This window comes from Dermacentor albipictus, chromosome 4 (genome assembly GCF_038994185.2).
Source record: "Dermacentor albipictus isolate Rhodes 1998 colony chromosome 4, USDA_Dalb.pri_finalv2, whole genome shotgun sequence".
In the NCBI taxonomy this organism is placed as follows: domain Eukaryota; kingdom Metazoa; phylum Arthropoda; class Arachnida; order Ixodida; family Ixodidae; genus Dermacentor; species Dermacentor albipictus.
In genome coordinates this window covers 92,209,135-92,215,134 of record NC_091824.1, presented here as the reverse complement: position 1 = coordinate 92,215,134, position 6,000 = coordinate 92,209,135, and the positions used below count along the sequence as shown (strand labels likewise).

General features: G+C 44.1%; 1 protein-coding gene across 5 annotated transcripts in view; it reads left to right on the top strand.

The window, feature by feature from the left end:
• LOC135897572 (uncharacterized) overlaps positions 1–6,000 on the top strand; it is a 227,421-nt gene that overhangs the window by 141,511 nt on the left and 79,910 nt on the right. The gene's annotated exons all lie outside the window — the stretch shown is intronic.

Here is a 6,000-nt window from a genome sequence, read left to right as displayed (position 1 = left end):
TAATTGCCAAATAGTTCGCCCCGCACAGTTATTACGGTCGCCAAGTGACACTTTCTTTTTTGAGATATGCAAAACTAGCAAACCACATAAACGCGTTTTAAAGGTTAATAACATCAACGTTACATGTTGCTAGATGCACTTCGGTCTTCGTTGACCAATTGTATGCATCAGTTTATATGTTTTATGACTTATTATACTCCCTACGGCGTAGGCAACAATTTTTTCGTAGTTTCATATTCTCTAACCGGAAAACTTTCAAGCTTCGTCACACTGCAGATGCAGCTGCACTCTATAGCAATGAACTACAGGAAACTCTTATATGCAGGAGTGAGTGTCCATCCCGTATTTAGATTCCTCCATTAAAGTTGGCGTACTTCTTCGCAGAGGGCTACTGCTCTTGTTGTGCCATATAGATCAGTCAACGCACTCTATTTCGTAGTTGCGACCACTCTCGCAAATATATGGTAGTCACTCATGAAGGCAAATTTTCTAGCGTCCCCTTTTGACCTTTTTATTGTAGTCCTTTCAACGCACTCTAGTTATTGAAGTGTCCAATCCTGGGGGTATTCATGAAAGAAATGGCAAAAAAAAAGAAAATTAAACGCGATTGTCAGCTTTTTATTCAAGCCTGAGTATTTCTCTACCTCACCACTGATTATGGCATCGTTTAACATCATTTGTCCCTCCGAAGGATACACTCAAGATATAGGGGTTTTAGCGGGTTATAGCGGGTTTCACAGCTCAAACATAGAAACATATTCGCGCTTAATTTCTAAGTATACAAAAGCTGTGGCTGCGATTGAAAATGTGCTCTTCGATTCCACAGTTAAAAAAAAAACACTTGCCAGCTAATCACTTTTTGTGACTGGTAGTGGTGAATTTTAGATTTGTGCCGTCAATATATTCATAAAACTTGTTGAAAATCGCAAATTTTCAGAAAACGAGATTATGAAGTTTACAACTCTGTAACTCGGCAATGAAAAACGATATCACAATTCTGTAAATCGTACCTAACCGTACGCCTAAAGCGGACAGATTTGATGCATTGTATATGGCTCTAAAATAGACCTCTAATATGTGAGCAGGACTTTTGCACAACCCTTGCAAACAATGTAACAAATTCACGTAGGCTGTAAATTGATAAATACAAATTTCCGCTTGGGATGCTCCAACGGATGCAGTTTACAGAACTACGATATTTGTTCTTAGTACAGATCTACGAATTCGTAAACTTCGTGCTTCCATTTTTTTTTCAAACTTACCAGTTCTTGCGGGCTGCTTTTAAAAAAATGCGGACTCTAAATGAAGATTACGCTTCCAACAGTCACTAGAACTTAACATTCTCTCTCAAATGCAACAAATTTTATTAAAATTTGTTGCATTGCGCGGTCCGCTGGTTATCCCAGAAAAGCGTTTCTGTGTTTTTGCGTGTATTTGAATAGGCGGCATCGGTGTTGGGCCCGAGCATGAGCTTCCTCTTAATATTGGTAATATCCAACATAAAGACACTGATACTGTATAACATTGTATATCTCATTTTAGCTAGTTCCGGCAAGCGCTTCTTTTAGAGCGCAGCTCTTAAGAGGAAGCCTTACTTTGGGTTCTCCTATCTGAATACATGTAAAAGGAGAATTCGTTTTTCTGGGCAAGCACTGCACTAAATTTGACGAGCTTTGTTGCATTAAAAAAAAACTTAAAATCTGGTGACTGTTAGGTTTCGAATTCTTGATCTATTTAGTCAATTTTTTTCTGAAAAATTGGCAAAGATCGCAAATTTTCTGAAAGCGAAACTATCAAGTTTACAACTCTGTAACTCAGCAATGAAAAGTGATATCGCAATTAGGTGAATTTCATCTAATAGCACATTTAAAGCGGACCAAATTGATATGTTACATTTGAATCTTAAAAAAAATTAGCATTATCGAAATACAGCCTTTGCAGAACCCTTGTGTACAACGTAACAAATTCACGTAAGATATAAATTGACATATGAAATTTGTCCGCTTTGAATGATCTAATGGATTCCGTTCACAGAAACGCGATATCTGTTCTTGATGCAGAGTTATAATTTGCAAACTTTGCGCTTCTATTTTCTTCGAACTTAAGAATTTTTGAAATTTCTTGTAACAACATTCAGGCGCTAAACCGAAATTCCGCTCTCAACAGTCACTAGAATTTACCATTCTCTCTCAAATGCAACAAATTTCATTAAAATAGGTCTAGGGGTTATGTCAGAAAAGCGTTTCTGCCTTTTACATGTATTTGAATAGGCCGCGTGGGAGTTGGGCCCGAGATAAAGCTTCCTCTTCATGGCCCGTTCCTACAGCGAGCGTCGGCGGCGGCCGAACCGAGTGAACGAGCACAACAGCGAAAAATGAAAGAGCGAACGCGGAGCGGTAGATGAAAGACGCGAGCCGCGAACGACGGAGACCAATGAGAGCGACCCCTTCAGGGAAGTGCGCGCGGGAAACTGGTTTCATGCGGACATGCCCGACCACTCGATGCATACTGGTATCGGGTCTCAGCCAGACCGCTCGTTTCGTACTATCGTATGCTCACGTCAGCTGTCGCTCGCGCTTGTTTGGTGTGCTTGGCTTGGGTCTCGTTCGCGCTTGTTTCGATTGTCATGGTTTGCGATTGTTCTGTAATGTGATTGTTCGCGCTACACGAACTGTGTAGTACTTTTTGGAAGCCAAACGGGAACAGCGATTACACTGGAGCATGCGACGTCATGTATAGAAACTGAGGCGCATGACCCGCACATCAGATTATCGGCGACTGCCGACTTTGCTACATGTCTCTCCGATATTCTTTGCCTCAATATATCACAAAATGGAGGCACGTGTAGAGCTGTGCTCAAATTTCGCATTAAGCAGTATCGTAATCGTCGATGAATTTTTTAGTCACCTTTGGCGGTTCCTGTTTTTACCTATCTGTCACCTTGTTGCGACCTGTCCTCATTTTGCTTGATGGATTGTTTCGTGGTTGTTGGTTGTACTAAGCTTATTACATTAGTAACCTATGCTCTTCTATAAATGGAGCAGCACGGGTTCCCCTACACAAATTGCGTTGTCGGGCCGGTAGGTACATTCTTGAACGTTACAAGCGACCACAGAAGTAACAGGGACGACGAAGGACACAGGACAGCTGCTCCTGTCCAGTATCGTTTCTTGCACCTCTTGATTTTGTCCTCGTTTACGACTGCCAGACAGGCTATCCTGCTGTAACAAGTAAAAAGGACGAAGTATAAAAAGACTCCTGTACCGAGGGCAACCATCTTCGTTTGAGGATACAGGGTCCCCAACACTTGTTTGGCTATCACTTCCCTTTTTTATGCGCGCTCTGAAGAAGCCTTCGGCAGCAAGGAAACTACATTATGAAGGAGAAGGAGATGTATGTGAGAAAGAGTGAAAGAAAGAGACAATGAGAGTAAGTGAGAGGTTAAGCGAAGGCGAGAGAGAATGAGTAAGAGACGTACAGAAAGAGTGAGAGATATATGTGGAGAGAAGGACGCAGAGGAAAAGAGCAATAGAAAGAAAGAGAAAGAGACAAACACGGAGTGAGAGAGAAAGAGACAAATACATAGGGTGAGAGAAAGAGAGATCGCGTGAATGAGAGAAAGACGGGGATAATGAGATAGGGAGATAGAAAAACCGAGAGGGATAGAGAGCGAGAGAAAGAGTCGAGACGGAACCTCGACTAGACCAAAATGGCGGTGACCTGCGGCGACCTGAACGCAGGGCGTGCTGAAGAGTGAGACTCTTTGCTTTCCGGCAGCACGAAGTATGTATGACTGTGAGTGTGTGTGTGTAGAGAGAGAGAGAGAGAGAGAGAGAGAGAGAGGGAGAGAGAGAGAGAGAGAGAGAGAGAGAGAGAGAGAGAGAGATAAAAATATACAGCAGGTCATTCTTCCCGTTAAGGGCAGATAGGACACGGGCTCTTCGCTTTTTACGAGCTGCCGTCACTGCATTTCCTCAAGCACCTTTCTTGGTGCTCCTTCTTCTCGCTTCCACTGTACAACCATTTCCTTCGGAGGCTTCTATTTTTTTAACGCTTGTTATCCCTTCACTCCACTGCATCATGCGTTCTCGTTTTCCCCTTCCTTGTTTTGTTGGCGCGAGTGTTGTTGTCATGTAGTTCGGTGAAAGGGCCCGAAGGTGCTGGTTGGTTAGGGGCGCCGGAGTCAACACCCATAAGGGCTTTCTGTCGCCCTCCCCGTAGCACCAAGGTGCTTGCTCAGCTCCGGCCGTGTCTCCCGCGCGCTCGTTTGGCCGTTTACGACGGCGGGCACGGGAAACGCGAAACGAGTGTAAGAGCGGGGTATGCGACGACACGGAGTTTCCGCGAGCCAGTGTAAACAGGCAGCAACGCAAAAGACGGAAACGCGACTCTCGCGATGCTGCAGGCGTCCTCGGCTTTGAACCGCTGTTGGGACAGTGGCCTGGTTGTTAGTCTTAATTGCCATGCATGCCAAGAGAGATATTGCCGTCGAACCATGGTGCCAACTTGAAAGTACTTAACAAATGCACTCCGGCCTCTTGTTATTCGTCGGCAGATATCCTTCTCCTAATCCAGGTCATCTGTGACTGCTTGGCTTGGGTAAATTTATACATTCTTCGCTGCTTCAGGAGGCCATTCACAAATTGTTGTTAACGATTCGTGCGTTGATTGACTCGTGCCCTTTATTTTTGTGTGTGTGTCCCATTTTACGTTTTTCCCAAGTGTAAGGTAGCAAACCTGGCGCAACCTTCACTGGCCTCCCCATATTTCCTTATGTCTGTTATCTCTCTTCTTGCTTGTCGCATTCTACATTATTTGTTTCAAACAACAGAGGTTCAGAGGAAAATGGAGACTTGAAGTTACCAAAAGTCACTGCAAAAGCTGGTTTTGCGCTGACGAAGACGCGCTGCCTTGTTGGAATGTTGGCTTGAGCTTGTGGTATCCTTTGTACTGCCGTTATTGGATACATAAAAATTTGCACGAGAACACGCATATTGTGATGCTCTTGATTCTACCATTACGTCAAGTATGATGTGATATTGCATATGACATAAATGTGTTAAATTCATTGTGATATTACCGCGTTCACACTCGCATCTGCTTCTTAGTACCCTTCGCGCTCCAAATCCCGGGCACCTTTAGTCAGGCTTTCGTGTAATTTGGAGTAGGGTAATTAACGCTGTCCCGATAAAAATAATCTAATTAGCAGACGATACGCTGTGACGATACTTTCGGTTTTCTCTTTTCTGATCTATAAGTTAAGAAAGAAAGCAGCTGAGCTGCGCCTGGTTAGAGCGTCGGTAACCGTAATATACCCGTAATCGTCTCAAAAAAGGGTTCACTTGCTTCCTAAGGAGCCTATAACCAGACAATTGCGTTAACTAGTGCTTGGAAACAGTGCTTGTATAACCAGAAGCTCAGTGTCCGGTCTTACTAGCAACGCGATGAAGCGGTGAGATTGGATCTCGACGCATGGCTTGACGGCGTCCTCGTTACGAGGCTGGGAATGCTGCATACTATCAGCTTAATTCCTTCCGTTACACGCTTATTACATTTTTTATTGCGCCTGTTAACACGGTGCGTTTCGAAAGGTTTCATTAAGCGTGGCAGGGGAAAAAGAATATACGCAGATTCCACGTACTGCGGGAATCGATGTTATGCGAAGAATTTGGCAGGTCGGCGGGCTGTACAGCACCTTTTGGGGTTCTTCGAAGAGTTTCCAGATGGACGAACGTGTTTGTGTAACGCAAGTAGTTGTGTTTGACGCGAGCCTCTGTGTGGCGACAGAAGCAAGGCGACGATAATAGGACGGCCACGGCATTACGAAACTTGTTTTTTTTTTACACTGGGAAAAAACAAAACAAAAAGACGTTACGACCTCTTCCATTACAACCTGGGCCGATCCCGAAGGCGGCGCAATCTAACACAGCGTACGAAAGCGTTAGCTGCCACGAGGTAAGAATCAGAGAAACTGGCACGCTTTAAGCCTGTGACGCAAAG